The following is a 26,218-nucleotide window of genomic DNA, read 5'->3' as shown; positions in this document are numbered from 1 at the left end:
AGGGTGGAGGCTTCAGGGCAGGAGCCGTGAGGTAGTGACTTGTGGAAGGTGTTGACCTCAGAGGTTGGTGGAGAGCCCTGATTGCATAGGGAGTTTGGATTCATTCTGGGTGTGTTGGGGGCTGTTCGAGGCTTTGGGTAGAGGTGTGGTGAGGTCACTGTGAATGCTGGGTGGAGGATGGTCAGTGGTGGGGAGAGCATGGAATTACGGAGGCCAGTCTGGGGCTCATGCTGTCAGCTTGTGGAAGCAAGTGATGGAAGAGAGCAATTATCTCATGTGTGTTGTGTACAATGAAAGAGAGCAGACGAGGTGTTCCATTTGAGTGGAAAGAAAGGGGACTCATGCATGACTTTAGAGTTTATGGAAGGATGGAGTTATTGAAGAAAAGGACTTTGGGAAGATCAAGTTTGATGAAAGAAATAGTGATCGGGAGCTCAGTTTTAGAATGAGTAGAGTTTGGAATGCCCTTATGTGATCCAGAGAATTGTTGTCATGTACACACTTGGCTGTATTTAAAATGGATAACCAACAAGGGTCTATTTGTATAGCACACGGAACGCTGCTCTATGTTATGTAACAAATTACTTGGGAAATTTGAAAAAGAATAGATGTATGTATGTGTATAACTGAGTCACTCTGCAGTCCCCCAAAAACTAACACAAGATTGTTAATCTACTACATTCCAATATAAAGTAAAAAGTTGAAAAAAAAAAAAGTAATTTATCATCATTAAGTAGTTTGGAGTTCACTGGGCTGGAGATTTGAGGCTCTGGTGCTCTTGAACTGACACCTGATATCTCTTTATCATCAGAAATTCATCTCTTAGTGACTGACATGAGTGCCCCCCGCCCCCCCCCCCCATGCTGGGGGTAAGGTGGGGGTTGGGGGGAAGTGTGCTTAATAAAATATTTATTGAACAGATTGGAAGTGCACATTTCCATACTGCTTTCTCTAGTGATATATTTTTACTGTAATAACAGTTTCTGGGATTTGAAGTATGTATTATTTTCTTTCAAATGAGCTTGAGTATAATACAGTGTAATTCTGTCAAGTTGCGAGGAAGTTTGACAGCTTTTCCTACACAGTGATTTCTGGGACTGAGTAGCATTAGTTAGAAAGGAGAGCACGCAGCTGAGCTGAGGGTGTCCATGCTGCCCCTCACAGCCTTGGTTCCTGACCAGCGTCCATGGTGCCATCCTCAGCTTCAGCTTCTGGTCCCTGATGGCCATTGGTTTCTAATCTCAGACTACGGAAGAAGCTAAATGTATATGCATCCTAGGTCATTCGCAGTTGGTAAAAGTGAGGGTTTTGGTAGTATCGGTGTTTTGGCTCTGTTCTTTTTATTTCATGTGCGTTTCAATCTTACTTTGGCTTAACTTTGCTGGATTTAAGAAACTTACTATATTAGTCCACCCAGGCTGCCATACCAAGATAGCATAGACTGAGTGGCTTAGACAATGGCAATTCATTTTCTCATAGTTCTGGAGGCTACAAGTTTAAGATCAAGGGTCTGGCTGACTCGCTTTCTGGTGAGGGCTGCCTTGTCCTCACATGGACTTTTCTGTGTGAATGGAGGGGTCTGGGGAGGAGGGAGAGAAAGAGAAAGCTGTGGTATGGCTCCCTCACTGATAAGGACACCTGTACCATTGGACCACGAACCCTCAAGACCTGATCTCAGTCTGATTACCTCCTGAAGACCCATCTCCAGATGCCATCACACCGGGGTCAGGGCGTCATCCCATCAGTTCATAACACTCACCCTGGCTGCATCTCTCAATTCCGCAGTTAGGAGTTACTTTGCATTTCGTGTGTGTGTGTGTGTGTGTGTGTGTGTGTGTGGCGGGGCGGGTTGGTGGGGGAGGTGGGCGGGGAACAAAACCTACACCCTTTAAAGGTATTTATACCTGAGGCATCATTCTGGGAAAGGAGAATGAATTTGTAAAAAGCAAATGCAAAAATAATTCAAAGATCTAAGTTTACTGGGAAGGATATTTTAAATTTCTGAAATGCTCAGGTCTTAGAGTATTTAAATACATGCAACTCATTATTATCTGTAAGCACAAAGAGCAACAATAATACTTTAAAAAATGTTTTCTATCCTTTTGGAATTGATTTAGTGAATTAAGAAATTGTTCATTTGTAACTTATGTTCAACTAATGTACTGGGGCTCTTAAATTCTTAAGTAGGGTAAATGTGCCCGCACACGGATTTAATTGCATTATTAACTTGTTTAGCATTTTCATGGTATAATCGACTTTAGTCCAGACTGAATTACTAATGGAACCTGAGTGAATATGGTTTAATTTTACCATATAATGTGGCCCAATACATCAACCAAAAGCATCAACCACAAACTTTACAAGGGAGGTGCTGGAATGAGAAATTTCTCCATGGAGATTTTACCTGGGTAACTGTTTCATCCCAGCCTGGCACTGCTGAAAGGACCAGTGACCAGGGGTGGATGGAGAGCTATACTCACTACATATACAGAATGGGTCTGTACCACAGAACACCTAAAAGCTAGAGAGTATTCCCTTCTTTTTGATAAAAAATGGAAGTGTTAAGTTCGTACTTTCATGACTCCATGTTATCTAGCGTAAGTTACAAACACAGTGATACATGTAGTCTGGATACAGTTTTTACTGCTACATTGAATAAAGTTTTATCTCTTATCAGCTTTTGAAATATAGATACCTTAGGATGTGGCCAACCTTTGTTGTTAAAATTTCACTCTCTTCACATCTTGAGCTGGGCAAGGACTCTAGGATGCCAATGAGAGTAAAGTGACTCACTTCTCTTGTGGTCGTTAGTTAACTTAATATGTGACAGATAGATGCATATGAAGGAATAGAATTTTTCTTTTGGGGAGAATTTTTCCTCCCATCTTTGTTGTTGTTGGTTTAATGATGAAGATAAGGGAATTCAGAATTTATATTTTAAGTTTGGTTGATAGGAAGGGCTAGGGAAAAGCAGTGTAATAATCTTTCTTTTCTTAAAAAAATTATTTGGCTCTGTCAGATCTTAGTTGTGGAGTGTGGGGTCTTCGTCCTGTTATGCAGTATCTTTCACTGTGGTACATGGACTCTCTAGTGTGGCACACGGACTCTCTAGTTGCTGCGCACAGACTCTCTCGTTGCGGTGCATGGATTCTCTAGTTACTGTGCATGGATTCTCTAGTTGCGGCGCATGGTCTCTGTAGTGCTGCATAAACTTATGAGTTGCAGTGCGTGGGCTTAGTTGTTACGAGGCATGTGGGATCTTAGTTCTTGACCAGGGATCAAACCCATGTCCCATGCATTGCAAGGCAGATTCTTAACCGCTGAACCAACAAGGAAGTCCCCCAGTGTCATAATCATAAGCTGTATTTTCATCTCTTGGTTACTGTTCCCTGAGACCATCTGACTCAGAAATAACTGGACCAGGATACCAGTCACCTAATCCTAGATTAGAGTTAGTCCATATACGTTGAAAGGACACCATCTTTACTACTACCCGAAGGGGATTTCCAGACAGGCATGAACTGAAATAGGTGTGACAGTAAAACGCTATCGGTTTCCAGGGAATAGAGTCTCTCGTGGTTCTGGTGCATCTGGCTGGGCCACATTTTTGGTGAATGTATTATAAGTCATAACTGTAAAATTCTGGGAGGCACGCACTTGCGCATTTCAGGCACTCTGCACATGTGCGTAGAACACATCTGTGTGCATGGCACTGTTCTGCCAGGTGCGCCGGGAAACACAGATGAACAGGACGCGGAGCAGGAGCTCAGGGCCCAGGGAGGGCAGTGCCCATAGGGGAGAGTTTGTGTGACTATGCGGAGGTGCTGTGATGAGGGGGCCTGGGAAAAAAGAGAAGGAACTTTAATTAGCAGGTGTCCCATCACAGACTCAGGGGTGTTTCCATCGAAAGGATTGTATTGACGGTGTTCTCTTCTACATTGACTTGAAGGTCCTTTCGAGGATAATTCGGTAGTACTTAGGGCTTTGAGAAGAGGATCTTGCCAAATGTAGAGCACACATTTAGGGCATAGAAACACAAAAGATTCTAAGGTGTTTTGAGCAGTGTTTCCTGTATTGTCATTCATACACACCCCAAATGATACAGAGCACTTGTCATTTTTTCCTGACAGGCTATTTAGGTAATTTAAAATCCACAGTTATAATTATTGGAGGGATATTAAGCTCAAATGGGATTCCCAGGTGGTGCAGCAGTAAAGAACCTGCCTGCTAATGCAGGGAAGTGAGGGTCTGATCCCTGGATTGGGAAGATCTCCTGGAGGAGGCAGATGGCAACCCACTCCAGTATTCTTGTCTGGAGAATTCCATGGACAGAGGAGCCTGGCAGGCTGCGGTCCATGGATGGGTTCGCAAAGAATCAGACATGAGTAAGTATACACTCAACATTAAGTTCAAAATTATTTTCAAGTTATCTTTTGTTAATTGAGATTTGTTGAAAGATTTTCCTTTGTTCAGTATTAGCAAGTGGACAGTGAACAAAGCAGGCAAATTTTGGTTAGGCATAAACAACTTTGTATCCTGTTGATTACATAGAAAATACCTAAGTGAATATTTGTGCTAAAAATAGATTCCTTCAGGTTTTTTATTTTGTCACACCAGGGGTGGAGGAGTCATTAAACAGGAAGAATGAAATCCAGTAAACAGGAATTGCGTGCAGAGAGGCAAGTTTTTGAAAGGGAAATGGATACCCATGCTCTGAGAATTTCAATGGAATGTTTCACGATTATGAGGATTTTTTGAGAATGTTAGATTTGACAGTGTCTGGTGGGGCCTCCTCACAACTATGATGATAAATGATCTTTGCTAGGATTGCATGTTGCGGATTGGTAGTTTGAAAGTTAATTCAGTTGGATTTTCAGGGATGAATCTGTGGTGGCGTTTAGCCATGTTTTCAACACCTTATACTGCAAGGAGATACTTCTTCATTTTAGATGGAGGTAGTTTTGGTATCATTTAGAATGATTAATATACTTTCATAGAGTTAGGTATACTGTATGTTTTTACATATATATATATGTCTATATATATTGAAGAAAGTTAGGAAAATGCCAGCTAGTATTTAAGATGCACTCCCCTCCTCCTGGAAATCCCAGCAGGTAAATAGCACGCAAACCTGGGTTTACCTTTTCTGTTTTAAAACACTTTGTTATTTGGAAGCTATATTTGAACTTCAATGACACTACTAGTTCTCAAAATACTTGGGGGGTATTTCTTCTGTAATTGCACAGTGTTATGTTGTGCGGTCAGCAGTGCCAGGGAATCAGGATTGGCTGTGGGCTGGGTCAGAACTGGATGGCCCGGCGGTGTTGTGGGGTACGCTTCTCATTGCAGGGGCTGGGGGTGGTGATGTGAGGACCTTCTCTGGGCTGATTCTCTAGCAGATGAGGAGAAAATGAAATCAAGGCCAGCCTGGTACTTAGCAGATGGGGGCTGGGAAGAGAAAATATAACATGGATGATGCCAATATAACATCTAATGGGGACTTCCCTGGTGGTCCAATGGGTAAGACCCTGCGCTCACAATGCAGGGGGCCTGGGTTTGATCTCTGGTTGGGAAGCTAGATCCCACATGCTGTAACTAAGACTTAACACAGCCAAAATAAATAAATGAACAGTAAATAGAAAAAAGAAAGAAGATAATTCTTTTTTTTTTTTAACTCTAATGGAAGATCTTATAAGCAGTATTATTGCTGGATCGGTTTTGTACCTCATTTTTTTTTAAGTATTTTTTTTTTAAACTAAGAAGATGCAAACATCTTGATGTAAAACAATGTAGGTAAAATTAAGTCTCCTTCCTAGGTATCACCATCCCAAAGTCTCTAATAATTTTTTATGTACTTAGAAAAAAGTTATATGATCCCACAGCACATTTTGATTAAAAAAATTAAGTGATTTCTGTGCATGACCCTGAGGCCAGCCTCATCCTGCTTAGGGGACATGCTGGTGTCCAGTGCATCCTTAGTTATATCCGTAGTCCCACCAGGATGGACATTCATGGTGTTGCCAGTTCCCACATCCCCTTATAAATAAGGCTGTGGTGAGCATCATTGTATCTGTGTGTGTATGTGTGTGTGGATGCTTTTTTGAGAAGATATATTAGATTGGATTCCTGGTAGTGCTTTACTGAGTCCAAGTATATGTTAGTTAACATTTTGATAGATATTGCCAAATGGCTCCTTGAAAAAGTTGCACCAATTTGTATTTCCACTACAGTGTATAAAAATCCATGCCAGCAAAGGATTTCCATTAAATGTTTCCAATTTTGCCGGTCTGAGAAGTGAAAAATTGTATTTCAGGGTTCAGATAACATTTCATTAATTTTATGAAGTTGAACTTTTTTTCATAGGTTTACAGGCTAGTACTGAAGGTAATTTTAACCAGTTTTACCCGTATGTCAATAATGCTTCCTTCTAGGTGAAGCAAGCTCAACAAACAGTGGGATTCTGAAAGCCCATAGCCACATAGGAGAAATGCTAACATAAAATAACAATGTAACATATTAATAACATAACAATATGACAGAAGTGCCTGTACCACTGTTGTTTGGGGACATTGTGGGCAGAATGGAAGACAGAAGGAATTTCCTATAAACGTTTGAATATGTACACCAAACATTTTTCTACATTGTATCTCCATCTAAGATTATAGGACTAGCAATTGTATTCTTTATAGCAAAAAATGTTGTCTAGAACAATTGAAATATATGACTTAATTTGAATAATTTTCTTTTTGAAAGGCAAAAAGAGATGGCCTTCATGCCCTTCAGGACATTGAAATTTAGGATAACATCTTTTGTTCTTTCCTTTTTATTATAATCAGAAGTTAATGGATTTATAGCTTTTACAAAATGAGGGACATTTTTCTCATATGTAGTGAATGATTTCTAACAACACTCACCAGCAATTTATTTGCAATATTTGAAAATAGATTGTAGCATGGAAAAATCCTGTTGGTGCATTGGCAAATGGATGGACCCAGATGATCAAATACTTCATTTCTGTGTCTACATTTCATGAGTCAGTTTCGCATAGCAGCTGTTGTGGAGGACGGGTTGATTTACCAGAATACTTCATGGTGTATACAAAAAAAAAGAAAAGAGAAAAATAGCATGAAACTCATTTGGCAATAAAAGGGTAAACCAAGCGAGTTTGTTGCTAATGTTAATAAATAAAAAGATCACTCTGGAAAACATAAGAGTTCTTAAAAAGAGCCACCCTCCCTCTTTCTTTTTGGTTTTTAGTGTCTCAGCATTTTAAATTACAGAAAACAATGGTTAATTTCTTAAAAGTCTTCTAGCTAATGATAGCAAACATTTATTGAATTCCTCCCATGTAAAACATGTCACCTACATTATATAAAGGACACTTTATGGGAAGAGGGTTTGGAAGAGCAGTGACGTGTCAGGGCTGGTGTAGATCGTAGGTGGTGGGGCTGGTGTTGGAATCCAGGGTCTCTTGTTCTAGAACTTTCACTCTCAAGCACTGTGTTAAGCTGTATCCAAGTTAGTCATCATGGGGAGTATATGTAATTTGTGAAATTAGAATGAAAACCTATTTATTTTAAAACATTAAAAAATTTTCCTAGAGTGCTTTGAAGGGTTAAGAAGAAACTTGTTCTTTCTGCAATAAATACCCATTTCTTCTAATGTTGTTAGTAAAAAGTATTGGTGTTTGTGCTACTCTTGGTTCAGGTCTTAATTTTCTCTTGTTTGGGCCCAAAGATTATGTGAAAAGTAAAAGTATTAGTTGCTCAGTTGTGTCTTACTCTCTGCGACTCCATGGACTGTATCCTGCCAGACTCCTCTGTCCATAGGATTCTCCTGACAAGAATATTGGAGTGGGTAGCCATTTCCTTCTCCAGAGGATCTTCCCAACCCACGGATTGAACTGGGGTCTCCTACATACTCTTACATTAAATGAAAGCCCATAAAGCAACAGAGACATAAAAATATATGTTTTGGAATGTCTTGTTTTTCCATCTTGTATATTCATGCAGAATATACTTTCTGGCACAGAATATTCCATTGAGCCCATGACTAGTTGATTAACAAAAGGAGGATTTGCAAGAACCATATAATAATAGTGGTTTATCTTGACTGAGGGCTTGGATCAAAGTTTATAAATTTTTTACAGTTGCAGGGATATAATGCATAAGAGCATCAAATTTTACATGATTATTTTAAAGTTGATATTTTATAGGGAGTGAGTTATATGGAGATGGCATTTCTGACTTTTTTGGGGGGATGGGTAGGGGGCTCTCAGGGAGAAGTATTTTCTCTGACTGTGAACAAACGCCTCTCTTTTTGACAGACCATGTTGTTGCCATGGAGAACTTTAGACACTGTAAACTCAGCCTCCAGTTCTAGATGAGAATGTGCCCTTGGGTTGTGTGTGGGAGCTCTGAGAGCAGATGCAGTCCTGATGTGTAGAATCTGTTGAACGAAGTTATTCTTCAGTAGCCAGGAGCCCGTGGGTCTCTCTTGCAGTCCCCTTTCCTTATAATTCTCTTTTCCCTTTGCATACTGTGTGTGTGACAAAGAAACTGGGGAAAAGCATAGGCGAAGACCTTTTCCTCTTCTTACCTCACCTTTCTTCCTCTCAGAAGAGGTCCAAACACTCTTGAGAACGTGGGACATGTCCTTAAGTCCACATTTTTCTTCTTTTACCCCACTTGTATCTCCACAAGCTATAATTCCCCCTCCCCCCACATATCTTTCTGCAACTTGCCTTTTTCTCAGCCATGTTTTTTGTGGTCTCTTCATGTTGATGTATGGTGGCTCAGAGGTTAAAGCGTCTGCCTGGAATGCAGGAGACCCAGGTTTGTTCCCTGGGTCAGGAAGATCCCCTGGAGAAGGAAATGGCAACCCACTCCAGTACTCTTGCCTGGAGAATCCCATGGAGGGAGGAGCCTGGTAGGCTACAGTCCATGGGGTCACAAAGAGTCGAACATGACTGAGCGACTTCACTTTCACTTCACATGTTGATGTGTATCTGGTTCTTCTCTTTTAGTTGGTATCTAGAATGTCATTGTAGCATAATTAAACCAGTTCCTTAGTGATGGGTGTTCAGTGTATTCTCCTGTTGTATTTCTGTGTAACTCTTCACTTTCCATGCTGTGGAGTTGTTGTTCACTTTGCGACCTCATGGACTGCAGCATCCCAGGCTCCTGTGTCCTCCAGTGTTTCTCAGAGTTTGCTCAAATTCATACTCAAAATCACATGAATCAGTGATGCTATCTAAGCATCTTATCTTCTGCTGCCCACTTCTCCTTTTGCCTTCAGTCTTTGCCTGCATCAGGGTCTTTTCCAGTGAGTTGACTCTTCACATTAGGTGGCCAAAGTATTGGAACTTCAGCTTCAGCATCAGTCCTTCCAAATAATATTCAGGACTGATTTCCTTTAGGATTGATAGGTTTGATCTTCTTGCACTCCAAGGGACTTTCACAGTTCAAAAGCAGAGCTCAGCCTTCTTTATGATCCAACTCTCATATCCCTACATGACTATTGGAAAAACCAGAGCTTTGACTACACGGACCTTTGTCAGCAAAGTGATGTCTCTGCTTTTTAATATGCTGACTAGGTTTGTCACGACTTTCCTTCCAAGGAGCAAATGATTTTAAATTTCATGGCTGCAGTCACTGTCTGCAGTGATTCTGGAGCCCAAGAAAATAACAAAGTCCCGCACTGCAGGCAGATTCTTGACCGCTGAGCCATCTGGGAAGCCCCCAGAAGAGGGTGTTGTGATCAAATTATTTTTTTGGATTTGAATTAAACTTGGATTAAACAAATGTATTCCTTGCAGCATTTTTGAAGCCCCTGGTTTTCAAGTCTGTATTTTGCCTCTCTACTGTGAGAGTGGGTGGATGGAGTATGTGTTCCCTAAACTTCTGTGCCTAGCTGCCTCTTTGCACAGCATCGTGGAACACACTCTGGGAAGCAGTGTTTTCAATACAAATATGGACAGCAGCAGAAGGGAAAAAGAGCTGGACTACCTACCTATTGAGGAAGAAGCAAAGTTGGCTCTTAAAGCTATATTGTGGACATTAAAAAAAATAGCAAATTTAGTTAAAATTTCAGCTGCAGTTTTTCTTCTTTCTTCTCCCTACATCTATCCCTCCTTTTTAAAAAATGAGATTGTTTTATGTAAATGATGGAACATAACTGGAGAATTATGTTTTTCCCCTAAATAGGTCATTTCTACGTGTATTGATAATATGAGTGCTTAAAAATTGCTTTAAGTGTTAAGTGTTAGACTGTCCAGTTTGTGAAAGCACTTGATAGAACAGAATTGTTTAGGGTTAGGTAGGTTTCCCACTTGTTTGTTTGAGAGCTAAAATAATCAGAAGTTCATAGGAGACTTATCACACAGAGATGTGCCTTAGAACACAATTTTAAAAGTCTGTAAAATGTGGCATTAATGTTATTCTGAAAGCAGTTGGGGCAGGTGTTAGCTGGGTCTAGAAAATTCCCTCTGTGATCCTGGTTCTTTTACTTGGAATATTTTATTTGTTTTTGCCCTGGATTTTGCACATCCTAGGAGCAGGTTCATCAAGTAGTACTAATTTTTTACTGTCATTTGTTGTCATTAGTTATATTGTTACTTTAAGTAGTAGTATTAATGTATCCTGTGTTCATGGGAGTTATACTCTGTATAGTTACAGAGAACACTGACTTAGCCAATACTAGACTGTTGCTCCTGGCAAATACTCAGCTAGGTTTCTGCAAGCCTCTGGTCACATTTTCATCAACTGATCAGTGTATAATTTTGTTCTGTCTGTGTTTCTGTTTAAAGACATGTTACTCAGTATAAATCTGTGGCTTCACTGATGTTGAACTTCGGGGCAGCAGCACTGCATCCTATACCTGAGCAAAACTCACCTAACGTGTATTTTCTCCCTGAGGCAGGTCACAGCTCTCTTGCACTTGGGATTACTAGATAGCACTTCAGCATCGTGCGTGGGGGCCTGTAAGCCGTGAAATCACCAAAGGGAGGGGCACAAAATTTATGCCGTCAAGGACCTTTGTGTACTGCGTGGGAGCTGCAGTAAGAAGGTGGGCGAGCACTGCCCCCTTCCCACCCAGCTGGGACCCTGCACAGAGGGTGACTCATCTTTACTGCTCTGCACACATCCCTGAATGACTGTGAAGGGACCTTGAGTATCCAATTTGGGGTTACATTTTAAGGTTTTTTCGGCCACACTGTGTGGCATCTGGGGTCTTAGTTCCCTATCCAAGGAGGCTGCAGTGGAAGCATGGAGTTTTTTTTTTTTTTTCCAATGAGGTCTTTTATTTCAGGCTTGCTTAAAAAAAAATTATTTGCTTATTTTTGGCAGCTCTGGCTCTTCCTTGCTTTGTGCAGGCTTTCTCTAGTTGCAGGAAGCTCGGGCTATTCTTTATTGCAGTGAGAGGGCTTCTTCTTATTGCCGTGGCTTCTCTTGTGGAGCACAGGCTCAGTAGTTGTGGTGCATGGGCTTAGTTGATCCGTGGCATGTGGGATCTTCCCAGACAAGGGATCAAACTGGTGTGCTTTGCATTGGCAGGCAGAATTCTTAACCATTGTGCCATTAGGGAAATCTGAAAGTGTGGTATCTTAACCACTGGACCACCAGGGATGTCCATAATTTGGGGTTACAGATAAAGTTAGTGAGTAGGCACCTTTACACATGTGGATGCCCCTGTAATGAGGGTCGTGTATGCATGGGTTGGTTTGGGATCCTTTGCTGACCTGGGAACTCAGGGTCAGGTCGGCCTGGCTGCTGTCCAGCTGGCTGCCCGTCCCTTGCTTCCCGCCTTTCAAGCTGTCATCCCAGCCTCTGTGTGAGGTTTGTGTTGATCACTGCCACTCTGGTAAGCAAGAAAAACAGGGTGTGATGGAGCAAGGAAACCTGAGCAGTGCTTAGAGCTAGGGCTTTGCTCCTCATTTGGCCAACACTTGGAGGATAAATCAGAGGTCTGTACTGTGCTTTCCTGTTCCCTTTACTTTGGGTGTGAGTATGCTCTATGAGGGAGTAGTAAATACTGCTTCCAAAGGTCGACCATACCATGGAAGCTTTAAAGCACTCTCAGTTCTATTGTGTGGCTGTTTGGCTGTGGCCCTATGGTTGTTTGGGCTTCCTTGGTGGCTCAGATAGTATAGAATCTGCTGGCAACGCAGGGGACCTGGGTTCAATCCCTGGGTCAGGAAGATCCTCTGGAGAAGGGAATGGCTCCCCCTCCAGTATTCTTGCCTGGAGAATTCCATGGACAGAGGAGCCTGGCTGCAGTCCAAGGGGTTGCAAAGAGTCGGAAATGACTGAGTGACTAACTGGGCACTTGTTCACACGCGTGCCTGTGTGCTCAGTCACTTCAGTTGTGTCTGACTCTTTGTGACCCTGTGGACTATAGCCTTCCAGGCTCTTCTATCCATGAGATTCTCTAGGCAAGAATACTAGAGTGGGTTGCCATGCACTCCTCCAGAGGATCTTTCCAACCCAGGTATCGAACCCGAGTCTCCTGCATTGCAAGTGGATTCTTACCCACTGAGCCATCTGGGTAGCCCCAGCAGTTGCTCACAGCTGCAGTCAAAGATACTGTCTTATCTACAGTAACTTGTTCAGTTCAGTGCTGGTCATTTGATTTGATGTGAAATGGAAAAGATGATTTGAAGGCAGTCAAATGATCGTTTTGAACAGAGAACATGTTAACTGATGATTGAGGATTTTTTTTTTTTCTTTTTTGGTTGAGATTTTCATATTGATTTAATGTGGAAATATTTTCAAGAAAATTAAAGGGCATTTTAGGTACCTGTTATGCATAAACTTTAGTGCTAGATGGTGGAGGATGAATCTGAATAAATAAGAATGGCTATTTCCTTGTTTTTAGGGGTTCACAATCCAACACAGGATGAAAAGTATTGAGGAAAAAAAAACAAGCTCCAGGGACTTCCTTGTGGTTAAGAATCTGCCTGCTAATGAAGAGGACACGGTTTTGATCCTGTGCTCTGCAGCAAGAGAAGCCACCTCAATAAGCGGGCTCACTGCAGCTGGAGAGTAGCCCCCACTTGCTGCAACTAGGGAAAGCTTGTGCACAGCAGCAAAGGCCTAGTGCAGCTGAAAATAAGTAAATGAATAACATTTTTAAAAAAGTTTAAAAAAGTGCAGGTTAAGAAGCTATTAAAAAATAAGAGAAGAGAGAATCACCTTACAAATGAGTGGGATGCAGGTTAGATCCCTGGTTGCAGAACTAAGATCCCACTGGAGCAGCTAAGCCTGTGCGTCACGTCTACTAAGCCCATGTGCTCCGGAGCCTGAGTGCCACAACTAGAGAACCTGCATGCCACACCACTGAGTGTGTGCGCCACAACCAGAGAGTCTGTATTGCAACGAAAGATCCTGCATGCCGAAATGAAGATCACTTGTGCTACAGCTAAGACCCAACACAGACAAATAAATAAATAACGAAAACCAAAAATCCCCACAAAACCGCATAACAGAAAAATAAAAAAGCCCCAGAGTGCTGTGGGCTTTGGGAAAGAAATTGTTTTGACTAGAGAGTGAGCTGCTTGGGGAAGGAGTAGTGAGAGGTAGGTGAAGATTAGTTATTACTCTGTACTATGACTTTTAGTAAGAGCATCTGTGTGTGTATGTGTGTGTGTGGTGTCTGTGTTTAAGCTAGGGTGTCATCAAAGGTCTGCAGGTTTTGTGTTTCAGAGATTTAACAGTTGTGTGAAATTGACTAGGAGGAAAAGACTATCGTGGGAAACAAATTTCTAACCTTTCAGGGACGGAAGAGGTGGTGTTGAGGGTGAAGAATCACCAGGTCTTGATCCCTGGATGTGGTTAAGATGAAAGGAGAGAGTAAGTGGTTTAAGCTCTTAGGTCTTTGAAATGATGAATGTTTCTACTCTGCAAATCATTCTCAAACTAGAATCCAAAAATCAAAGAATCAGATGTTGGGTGTCCACAGCCTGAACCTATGAAGTTTTTTCGCATTGTTGTAGTTTTTTTAGCTGTGACGTGAAGTGATTTTCGGATAGATCTGTCCATATGAATATAGTTTTTTCAAAAGTAAACTTTCATCCTGGAATATTTTTAGTTTATAGAAGAATTGCAAAGATACTATAACAAGTCCTTGAGTGTGCCTCACTGGGTTTCTCCTGTTGCCAGGTCTTTTATTACCGTGATTCATCCTCGAGAACTAAGGCACCAACTCTGGTGCATTGCTGTTAACCCTCAGTTTCTCACAAATGTGCCTTCTGTTCCAGGAGCAACCAGGACTTCAGACTGTGTGTTTCTCACTCTTTCCTTGCTCCCCCTGACTTTGGTTGCTTCAGGCCTGATGGTCAGTTGTTTTTATACAATGTCTGTCACTTGGGTTTGTCTGGTGTTTTTCTCGTGACTAGAGTGTGGATGTGAAGTTCTGGGAGGAAGACCGTGCTGTTTGATCATACGATATCGAGGATACATCCTGTCCACGTGACCTATCACAGTTGGTGCTGACTTGATTACCTGGCTGGGCTGGTGCCTCCCAGGTTTCTTTGCTGTTAACTGCCCCACTCCAATGGAGGAAACATCTTTGTAAATAATTTGAAATTCTTCTCTAACGAACATTACCTCTTCTCCCTCAATTATATTTCTTTTTCTTTTTTTTTTTTTATGGGTTTCTATCTTGCCTTTGTTCACTTGACATTAGAATATGAATATTTTTTCACCTTTATGCATTTTATTTTCCTCATTTGTATTCAGTCGGTTATTTATGCCAGTATGGATTCAGGGATATTCATTTTATTCTTGGGTTATAATTTAATAGCACATTATTTTATTGCTCGACATTGTGGCTCTTGTGCTCATTTGCCATGTCCCTGCCTTTTTTTCCTCTTGGGTACTTTCTTACATTCAGGTACTTCTGAATGCTCCGGGTTCATCTTGTGTTTCCAGACCTGTTTTAGAATCACCCGTTTCGTTGAGGATCCCTGGTTCCTTTTATTGGATTAACTAAGATCTGGGTGCTGGATTTGCTTCCTGCTACTGGGTTATTTCCTCTTCTGGGTTTCCTAGGTGGCTCAGTGGGTAAAGAATCCACCTGCAGTGAACAGGACACAGATGAGGGGGGTTCGATCCCTCAGTTGGGAAGATCCCCTGGAGGAGGGCATGGCAGCCCACTCCAGTATTCTTGCCTTGAGAATCCCCATGGACAGAGGAGCCTGGTGGGCTGCTGTCCATGGGATCACAAAGTGTTGGACACAACTGAGGCAACTGAGCACGTTTCCTGTTCCAGGACAGAGCTTAGGAAGTAAATACATATGTATGCATACTCATACACATAGGTATAGTTTTGTGTTGTGTCAAGAGATTTTTGTTTATGAAGCTTAAAATTTTGAAATTAAAGTTATGTTTCTCAGGCAAAATGATGTCTCTCTGGGTGCAGTTTTCAGTGTCTATAAATTATGTAAGTAGATTAGACAAGACTGTTAGTTGTCTCCCCCCAAATCTTCTCTTTCTTATAAACATATAAAGTTATTAAGTTTTCTACTGTAAACTCTTTTGGTATGAAAATTTGGGCTCACTTTTTTTTTTTTTTTTTGCTGCCTTAAAGCATAGTTATTTTTTCAAAGATGAAGAGATGTTTGACTATCTGTCATTTTGGGGTTTAGTAAGTTGCAAGCTGGGTTAATTGTTTTTTGCTCTAGTTTATTATGAAAAGGGAATTCACATGCATGGATTTCCACATTAGCCTTTGGACTCACAATAGTAATAGTTTTTCAGAAACTATATTTAAACTGAACAGTTAATCATCACTTCTGGACTGTGAGATACTCTGTTAATGTTTTTCTAAATAAAAATAGAGAACTTTAATTTTAGAGTAAGGCAGTTTCCTAACAATGTAATGATATTTGATACAAACTTTGAGAAAAATAGTTTTGAAAGTTGTTTACTATATTGTTAGAATTGCTTTATCTTATTGTCATAAATGAGGAAAACCTCAAAGAAGCTCAGTATGAACCTGCTGTAAAGGACCTTGTAGGGTTTTTCCCCCCTTAAATAAATTACTGGTAGTATAAGTATCATTATTTATATGATGTTTTTATAATAAAAATAGGGAAATAATCCCAAGTTTATTGTAGTCTTTCTGTTTCTCATTTTAATTACCATTGGTCATAAACCCAAGCAGTAAGCAGTCTCTGGTACCTGTGGATTTAATAGAAATATTTTCAGCTTCGTGACAAGAAATAGTAAATATAGAATGCAGTGAAGTACAGCATTTCAGGTGCTGACTTATGTTGACCACTTTTAGCCTCTTTCTCATGGTAACCATTTTAATGAAATTATTCAGACTTTCTAACAAACTTAAATTGCTTAAATTTTGTATGTTAAAAAAGAAGCTAAGAAGTTGTATTATTCTATTTCATCGTTTAAGTGAGAAGAGTTAGCTCAGTGAAAGTAAAGCGTCCCGTCCATATTCCGCAGAACACATAACAGCAGGTTCAGAACCACAAACAATCCAGATAATAGCCAGGCTTTTGTTTCAGTTTGTTCTCCTGATACTGTAATAGTATAGTCATCTAACTTATTGTCAATTTCATTGAACCTGATAACCCCCTTCTCATTTATTGTTGAATTAAAAGTTTGCCCTTTTTTGGAACAAATATTTTCCAGGGACCATTTGATAGAAGTTGGGCACTGTGCTTCAAAATCTTATGTAGACTCTGTCCCCAAAGATTTATTAGAATATCTTATACAGAGTCGGACGCAACTGAATTGACTTAGCAGCAGAAGCATAGAGTCAGGTTAGGAAGCAGAAATTAACAGCATTTTATTATTGTTGGGGAATATTGAATCATATCAGACTATTAAGCTTTAATTATGGAATGGAATGGATTGATGGCTTGATCTCAAGGTGAATCAGTCTATCGTGTGTGTTTGTTAAGTGATCTGGGGTTTGCATAGTGCTGTGTTTGCTGCAATGAGCATAAACACTCTGTCCATATATACATATATATATACATATGTTTTTCAGTATGCTTATCTTACTGACTTTGTAAGAATTACTTGCAATATTAAAATACATTTGTATTTTCTGTGACCCACTACGTTGGGAAGAAATCGGCTTTTAGATGCCCAAGGACTGAAGGTTTGTGTGCATTGTCATTTTAAAATAATTCAGTGACTAAACATAGTTGTCTCATTTTGCAAAGGCAGGGTATTAGAAAGCATGATGATAGAACATATTTTATATTTTTTCTGACCTAGTGCTCAGGAAAAGATCAGTTAGAATAAAACACAAACTATAGATCATTATTTTAATTTTTTGTTGCTGTTTTTATTCTTTCTTGGGGAGTGGATATGGCAGACAAATTACACTGTGAGGTGAATTAGCAATGAAAGCCCATAAAGAAGATGAGAAAAGTTAAGCCCAACACTAGGGCTTTTAATAAATTTTTACAAAACAGGTACAGAATTTCATCTTAAAGACTTTTATTTTCAGCATCAACTATGGTAGGAGATTATTGAGAGAAAGATTCTTTGGTATGTCGTTTTAAGGTCTTATGAGTATTTATTAGAGAGAGGGAAATTAGGAAATTACAATTGGATCTCATGTGTTATCTCAAATTTTTTAAGTGTTATGTATCTGAAATGTGTTCTTGGCTCAAATTGTCTTCTGTTTTCACTTTCTAATTTTAGATTTTTCTGGTTAGGTGGCCAGTGACTCTTTGAATGCTTGTGATATGCCATTCACTTTGATTGTTCACACTTTTATGTTGGTAAATTACTACAGCTTTTAGCAGAGATTTAGTTACAGCAGCCAGCCTTTATTAACATTAGAATTACCTGTTCCAGTGGACATGAGTTGATTTAGATGTAGAATTTTGGAATGAGATTGACCCTTGCTATCGTCAACGTTCATTTGACTGTGTGTTACAAACATCTGGGGAGATTTAAAAGCTATTCCTAGTCCCACCCTAGGGATTCTGATGTAATCGATTTGGAGTGTGGCCTTGGCACCTGGCTTTGAAAGTTTTCCCAGGTGATTCTAATGCTAGTCAAGTTTGAGAACCACTATTACAATTCTTCCTTCTGTGAAAAAGGTGCAGTAAGACCCAGACTTACCAGGTCATTTCTACTTTGCGGATCCCAAATCATGAATGAAATTGGTGCATTTAAAGTGAAAGAAAGTGTAGTCGCTCAGTCGTGTCCAACTCTTTGCAACCCCATGGATTGTAGCCCGCCAGGCTTCTCTGTCCCTGGGATTCTCCAGGCAAGAATACTGGAGTGGATTGCCATTCCCTTCTTCAGGGGATCTTCCCAACCCAGGGTTTGAACCCGAGTCTCCTGCATTGCAGGCAGATTCTTTACCATCTGAGCCACCAGGGACGCATTTAGCATCAGTCTTAAAGTAGATGTCCACAACGGTGGCTCTAATTATTTAGAAGCTAACTAAAGGTAGTAAGTCATTTCTTCTTTCAGCTGAACTCGCCATGGTTTTCTAAAGTGAGAACTTTGAATATGAGTGTGGGAGTGCCTAGATTTTCTCTGGCACATGTAGCATTTCCTTCCCTGCCCTTGCGTTTTTTTAAAAAAACTTATTGATGTCGGATCTTTTTTTTTTTTTTGAAAAAATGTCCATTCTTTGAAAGTTATTTATGTAATTCTTGTAAACTGTTCAAGGAAGGGTACTGTGCAAATTTGTAGTGCATGTTTTAAATGAGACTTCAAATTAGTTAACCTTTCATCGGAAGGAAGCACACAGGTCTCAGTGGTTGGCATGGTGTATAGTAGATACTCAGTATGTATGTGTTTGTTTTAATTTTTAAACATGTCTCTGCCTCTAAGTCCTTTATAATATAGCCAGTAGGGATATTTGTCTTGCTTGGCTGGCAAGGTAACGAGTCTGTGTTCAGTAAGTTGATTAACTTCTTTGGGCTTTAGTTTCCTTATAATGTAAGGAGTTGGATAGGTTCTAGTATTTTATTTTTAATAATTCTTTTGTTTTAAAAATCTTATTATTGTTATTATTTTGGTTGCACCAGGTCTTGGCTGCAGCACACAGGATCTTCAGTCTTCGTTGTAGCATTTCCATATCTTCAGTTGCATGTGGGATCTAGTTCTCTGACCGGATATCAAACTTGGGTTTGCTCCATTGGGAGTGCAGAGTCTTAGCCACTTGACCATCAGGAAAGTCCCAGATTCTAGTAATTTATGACTCTGTAGCCGTAAACGCATGATGGTATAACTGTAAGCAAATGATAGTTCATCTGGAGGCCCAGAGGAGAGTTTGTCCCCGAAGAGTCAGAATTCTGAGAGAAGCCAGTGGGATTAGTCCCCTGGTGCAAAGGCAACAGTGGGATTTGGAAAGCATAGCAGTAGAGGTCCCCTCTGCACCATTCTGAGTGCTCCTTTGGCTGAGTATTGCCTGACAGATACCCTCTTATCTGCACTCCCATCTTTTGAAATCCTTTCACTCACAGAGTTGTCTTTGTGCTTTGGTGAATGCACATGCCTAGTATCCTTGAACTCAGATTACAATCACGTTCTTATGTAATTGCTCATTCTACTTACATTACGTTTGTTTCTTTGTTTCTTTCTTTTTTTTCCTTTGTTTTTAATTCAAATTGCCTCAGAAATCGGTGATAGCATGTGGCATTTAAGAAAGACCTAGAGATTGATGTTTGGCCATATTAATGTACTTGATGATTGTACAGTAAACTTTCTGGAGATGGATAGGGGACTGATAATGACTGACTAAAGAGATTTTAGAATTTAGAGACCCTGGTTTCACCATTTGAAAAAGAAATGCCTTTGGAATCAGAGACCCAGAGGGAATTGAAGTCTTGCTCACGACCTCAGATTTGATTCTGGGTCTCGGATTCCTTTCTGTGTCACCACACTGATTCATAAGAATCCTGTGTTAGACCGAGAGGGTGGAGATGGATGTTTTGTTTTGATAGTAGTATATAACCCATGTGCCATAGTTAACAATTCTCTTTAGGGAGCCAACCACTGTATCATCTATTATAAATATATGGCTTTGCAGTAGCCTACATATTAATTTAAAGCAATAATTTTTAGGGATGAAACACTCAGCAGTACTAAAAGAATTGATATTTGGAATTCAGATGTCCAGTAATTTCCATAACACAACCACAGAAATTAACACTGGAAAACATTTAGCTGGTGTGGCTACAGTGATTTTTAATTTGGAAATAGAGGACAATCTTAAACTATAGTGGAGACAGATTTTTAAGTTTTCCAAAAGTGTAGATGAGTAGGAAAAAGTTGAGACACTTGGCAATTAAAGCCAATGTGGAATTCAAGCTGAGCAGTTTTAATTTTCCATTTTGATTGACAATCAGCCTCTTGCCCATTTTTTGTTTCCTCTTCCTTGTTTTGACAAGATCTAAGAGGATTAGAAAATTAAATGTTGAGGTATTTTTTCTTCCCTTTGGCTTTGAACAAAGATAGGAGTATAATTCTATCTTGAGAAGAAAAATATTTAGTGGAAAAAAGATAGTGGACTTCTTTGTGAGATATTTCCAGGTAGCGGAGCACAGGTGATGTTATCTGTTTCTCTAGTAGGGCTATAACTGGGCATTATTTTATTGTTCAGCTAAGTTGACTCTCTCTTTAGAACAAGTGAAACTCCTGGAATTAGTTTGAGCAGTATTGCAGATGTTACAGTTCTCAAGTATGTCTTTAGATTCCTTCTCAAGGAATAAAAGCATATACGTCTGTGTCTTGGCACACCTGTGTCATTCAATTGGTGAATGCATCCTTAAACTTCAAGGTGGATTCATTTTTAAAAGTAAGAGCAAGATGATTAATTGATCTTGAAAAACAATAGATGTTTGTCATGTATCTTTTTGTAAAGTGTAGATGAGCTAAATAGTTACTTTGAAAATGGTCACTTTCTAACTGCCTTGCCCTGAAACCTTTGAGAAAGATTGACTTAATTAAAATAGGCATTCCTATGGATGGAGGAGCCTGGTAGGCTGCAGTCCATGGGGTCGCTAAGAGTCGGATACGACTGAGCGACTTCACTTTCACTTTTCACTTTCATGCATTGGAGAAGGAAATGGCAACCCACTCCAGTGTTCTTGCCTGGAGTATCCTAGGGTCTGGGGAGCCTGGTGGGCTGCCGTCTATGGGGTCGCACAGAGTCGGACACGACTGAAGCGACTTAGCAGCAGCAGCTGCACATTTTCCAGGCAATCAAAACTTTATATTATGAAGTTGACTTCTTTTTTGTTTATAATTTCCCCTTTGTAGTTCTACTCAACCCTTCCTGAGATTCTAGCCTAAAATGAAGTTAACACCCAAATTCAGTTACAGGATTCAGTGGTGTCACACTTAACCTGCTGAGAATTGCTGTCTTCTAAAGAATGTGCCTGCAGTGAGGGAGACCTGGGTTTGAAAGATCCCCTGGAGGAGGGAAAGGCTATCCACTCCAGTATTCTGGCCTGGTGAATTCCACGGACTGTATAGTCCATGGGGTCGCAAAGAGTTGGACACAACTGAGCGACTTTCACTCACTTCACAAAGCACTGTATAAATGCAAAAGTAGGCAGAGTAATTGTGCTTGCTTTTAGGTTATCACTGCTTTGTATGAAGTTAGTGGAGTGTGGTCCAGCTGAAATGTTGACTGTGTTAATTGTAAATACAAATTATAATTATTAATAATAAAGGGCAGGTAGACACAAGCAGGGCTTCCCTGGTTGCTCAGTGATAAAGAATTCACCTGTGGGTTTGATTCCTGGGTTGGGAAGATTGCCTGGAGGAAGGCATGGCAACCCACTCCAGTATTCTTGCCTGGAGAATCCCATAGAAAGAGAAGCCTGGCGGGCTACAGTCTATGGAGCCTCAAAGAGTTGGACACGACTGAAACGACAGAGCATGCACGCACAAACACAGGCAGAAGACATCCTCAGCTTGAAATTTAGGCTTATATAGACTTAAAAAGAGAGAAGGCAATGGCAGCCAACTCCAGTGCTCTTGCCTGGAAAATCCCATGGACGGAGGAGCCTGGTAGGCTGCAGTCCATGGGGTCGCTAAGAGTCGGACAAGACTGAGCGACTTCACTTTCACTTTTCACTTTCATGCATTGGAGAAGGAAATGGCAACCCACTCCAGTGTTCTTGCCTGGAGAATCCCAGGGATAGGGGGACCTCATGGGCTGCCATCTATGGGGTCTCAGAGAGTCAGACACAACTGAAGCGACTTAGCAGCAGCAGCAGACTTAACAAGAGACAACAGGGAATCCTTGCTCAACCAGATGGGGTGGGTAGATGGCTTCAGGAGGCAATTCCATTTAATGTTCTGGGGAAGGAATATGTGTAAAACTAATTAGAAGCATGAGATCTGTCTTTACCACCTAAGATTCTGAATTAGTGGAGCTTGGGAGAAAGGACTACAATCTATTCTGCATGTTTTGTGCTGGAGACATTTAGCACAGTGGTTAAGGATGCTAGATTGTCTCATTTACAAGCTGTATGGTCTTGAGCAAATTATCTAATCTGCCTGAACTTTCTTATTTATATAATAGGGGAGAATGAAGGAACCTGCCTCCTAACACTCCTTTGAAGATTGAAATGTTTCTTTTCAAACAGGTGGCTTATGATACTATTGAATGTAATAATTGAGTTTGTATGATTGTTATATTTTAGCTTGGGAGGAGTTGGGTAGAGGAGAGATTATAAACAAATAATTAAAATTAATGGAATACATCTTTGATTGATTAAAAGAGCATAGTTAGAATAGTTTAGAATAGTGTCTAGTACAAAATAAGGCTTCCCAGGTGGTGCAGTGGTGAAGAATTTGCCTACCAGTGCAGGAGACTCAAGAAACACAGGGTTAGAAAGATCCCCTGGAGTAGCAAATGGCAACCTTCTCCAGTATTCTTGGCTGGAAAATTGCATGGACAGAGCAGCCTGGCGGGCTACAGTCCATGGGGGTTGCAAAGAGTCGGACATGACTGAACACACACACACACACACACACACACACACACACAGAGTGCTCAAATATGTTTTAATTAGTGATACAGCTATTTTTTTAAAATATTTATTTGGCTGTATCAGGTCTTAGTTGCCAAGTGGAATGTTGTTGCTTCCTCTGGGAGCTTTCGTTGGGGTGCACAAACTCTCTAGTTGTGTCACACAGGCTCCAGAGAGCGCGCACTTGAGTACTTGTGGCACGTGGGTTTAGTTGCTCCAAGGCATGTGAGATCTTAGTTCCCTAACCAGGGATTGAACCCACATCCCCTGCATTGTAAGGTGGATTCTTAACCACTGGACCACCAGGCAAATCCTGGTATACTTTTTTCTTACTTAATTATAATGGTAAAATCATTATTATCCCTTTTTATAAATGAGAAGTTCGGTAACTTGCTTCTTTGTAGGAAAGCCAAGATTGAAATCCAGGCTTTCAAATTCCCAAGTCAGGCTAATGTTACCATGCTTTGCTATGCTGTGTATCTGTTTTCCTAAAGGACTAACAAATTCTTATATGCATTTATTCCAAAAATTTAGTGGGAGCTCACTGTAACCATTAAGATAAGATGTCTTATGCTAACTTTTTCTGTTTAACTTTTATGGCATCTTTGGTTATTTATGTTGCTATATTATAGCTATAAAACTGACTCACCATAAACAAAAACCATGATTTTTATACCTTATCTGGAAAAAAATGAAAATTCTGGCCTCCAAATGTGACCCAGCAGCATGAGATTCTTGAGGACAGCAGTGATTAGGTGCTTTTGACAAGGAAGAAGTCGCATATAAGATGCCAGTGATCCTTCAAGTGTTTCCTCTTTTCTGTTTTTCTCAAACTCATCTGATTACCAGAATTCCCTGACTGGGGGAACAGATTCTGCTTGTAAAAAATATAGATTCCTAGACTTACATGGTCAGTGATTTAGAACAGCTGGAGAGGGGCTCAGGCATGTGTGTTATTTAAGAAGCTTTCCCACGTGGCACGTAGCTTGATTCATTGGCTGTCCGCTGTGTCTCGCCCATCAGAATTCTTGTATTGTCCATTCAAGGTGAGGGAAAGACATCATCACAAGGGACTGGACGGTCTGTAAATGTCTCAAGCTCTGCAGACTCCACTGAGGTTAGGGCAGCAGCTCTGCCTTTGTCGTCAGGCCCCCCACCCCCACCCCCACCCCGCCTCCCAAAGACAGTTGTTGTTGAGCCTGAAGGAAGTCAGGATGCAATACCAAGCGGAATGCTAGCCTGGAGGGTGTTGCAGTGCAGGGTGGTGACCAGTGCCTGGGAGAGAGAGGGCATTCATGTTTCCATCTGTGACTGCTGATACTCTATTGCTGAATTTTGTGTTCATTGTATTCTTCACTTTCCAGTTTGGGAATCATAAGCCCGTGACCCTTTAAAATGGTTTCTAGGGTTTCAGAGTCATGCCTTTGACTTGACTGTACCTGTTAGCCAAGATGAATGAATGGCTTTTTGGAAGAACAGGTTTTACAAGGCTACCAGTTTTGTTGCATTGGTATGTATAATCTACTTGTGAAAAGCAGTTCTTCACTAAGTCCATTTTTTCGGATGGAGGGGAAACTTAAGACATCACCTTAATTTCTGTATTGCGATGGCTTTCCCTGCCCGTTAAAATGTCGACTTTCTCATTTTGAATTTTTAAAAAAAACCTCACATATATCTACTTCTAGAGTTGCATTCTAAGAAGGGAATCCTCTTTCTTGTGAGAATCCCTTAAGTGATTGAAACCGTTCCACCCTCCTTTTCCTTTCTTCGTGTGTCAGTGGGAGTGGTGGGAAGGTGAGGTTTGGGGGTGTTGGGGTGTGGAACAAGGCAGGGGCAGTGACAGCAAGACATAATGAAGTCCTGTAGTAAAAGTAGCATATGGTCATTTCATGTAAAAAGTTGATTCGCCCCAGTAATTGTTCACCTGATTGGTTTATCCAGCATTTCAGAATTATACTGAAAGTGAATAATGTTTTCTTCTTAAAGAGATATGTGTCGACTAGAAAGTCTTCATGATTTTTAGTCTTAGGAGTGTCTGTGTTGCGTTTTTGCCAAAAGTGGGCAGAGGCAAAGTTCCTGTTTATTCCTGGCTCTCTTCACTCCCCACCCAACAATACTTTGTAGGAGCTGCAATTCAGGGCTCTTTTCTCTCTCATTGTCCTCTGGGAAAACATTGTTACTTAGATGTAAATATAGACACAGATACAGACACTATGTTTGGACAAAGAGCAAAAAAGACATAGAGCGTCCCTTAGCTCTCTTTCTTATGCTTTGAGTCTGGAAGGCTTTTAAGACCACAGCACATCCCCTGCATAACGAATGAGCTCTGTTTGAGTTTGTATGTCCAACAAAGTTAGCCTAGGTACCCAACTACCACAATCAGCTATATAGTGCTGTACTGTAATAGGTTATAATACTTTTCACACAAATAATGCACAAAAGACAAACACAAAATACAGAAAACATTTTTATAGTACAGTACCTTGATCAGTACAGTAGTACAATACAATATTGCTGGAATACAGGGGCTGGCATTGAGTGAACAGATAAGATGAGTTACTGACTGGAGGAGGGAGAGGAGGTGGGAGATGGTAGAGCTGAAGGGTCATCAGCAGCAGGAGATGGAGGGCAAGCTGCAGCGTCACTCATGCCTGACATTGATGGCATAGGTTCTGGTTCCTTGCTGGATTCAGTTCTGTTTATCCTGTTGAACGAACGATCCAGTGATGTCTGGTAGTAATTCTTTTTTTTCTTGTCATAGATGATGCTGTTGCACTGGGTTGCATTCTGAACGGCTGCTGCAACCTTCATGCACCACTGTCCGTTGAGGTCCTGTGTCTCAAAGTCTCATAGTGCCTCCTCAAATAAAATCCCCTTGCCATTTCCTGCATCATGAATCCCTTCAGTTCTTCACTTTTTGCTTCTTCCTCTTGTCTCTCGGTCCTGTCTCTGGGCCTCCAATTTCATCAGGTCTTTAGTAGTGAGCTCCTCGTGTTGCACAGCAAGGAGTTCAGTGAAGTTGTCCTTGTGCACATCCAGCTTGAAATAAAGACACTGTGCTATTTACTTTCAGAGAAGGAAATGGCAACCCACTCCAGTACTCTTGCCTGGAGAATCCCATGGAGGGAGGAGCCTTTACAGTGGTGAACAGCACAGTACACAGAAGCACAGCCACTGGTAGAGGATGCATGCACACAACAGTGTACACCAGACATGGGAACTCACTTACGTGATTGG

At 40.7% G+C, this 26,218-nt stretch overlaps 1 protein-coding gene across 13 annotated transcripts in view; it reads left to right on the top strand.

The window, feature by feature from the left end:
• The window catches only part of RAPGEF2 (Rap guanine nucleotide exchange factor 2), a 269,177-nt gene that overhangs the window by 27,460 nt on the left and 215,499 nt on the right, over positions 1–26,218 (top strand). The window contains exon 1 of one of the 13 annotated variants that reach the window (XM_070769175.1): positions 1,889–13,576. The exons of the other annotated variants lie outside the window; for them this stretch is intronic. The gene's annotated coding sequence lies outside the window, so the exon portion shown is untranslated. Of the gene's footprint in view, positions 1–1,888; positions 13,577–26,218 lie in introns of those variants that run through there. 13 annotated transcript variants of the gene reach the window in all.

The sequence above is a fragment of the Bos indicus genome, chromosome 17 (genome assembly GCF_029378745.1).
Source record: "Bos indicus isolate NIAB-ARS_2022 breed Sahiwal x Tharparkar chromosome 17, NIAB-ARS_B.indTharparkar_mat_pri_1.0, whole genome shotgun sequence".
In the NCBI taxonomy this organism is placed as follows: domain Eukaryota; kingdom Metazoa; phylum Chordata; class Mammalia; order Artiodactyla; family Bovidae; genus Bos; species Bos indicus.
This window is presented reverse-complemented; position numbering and strand designations above follow the sequence as displayed.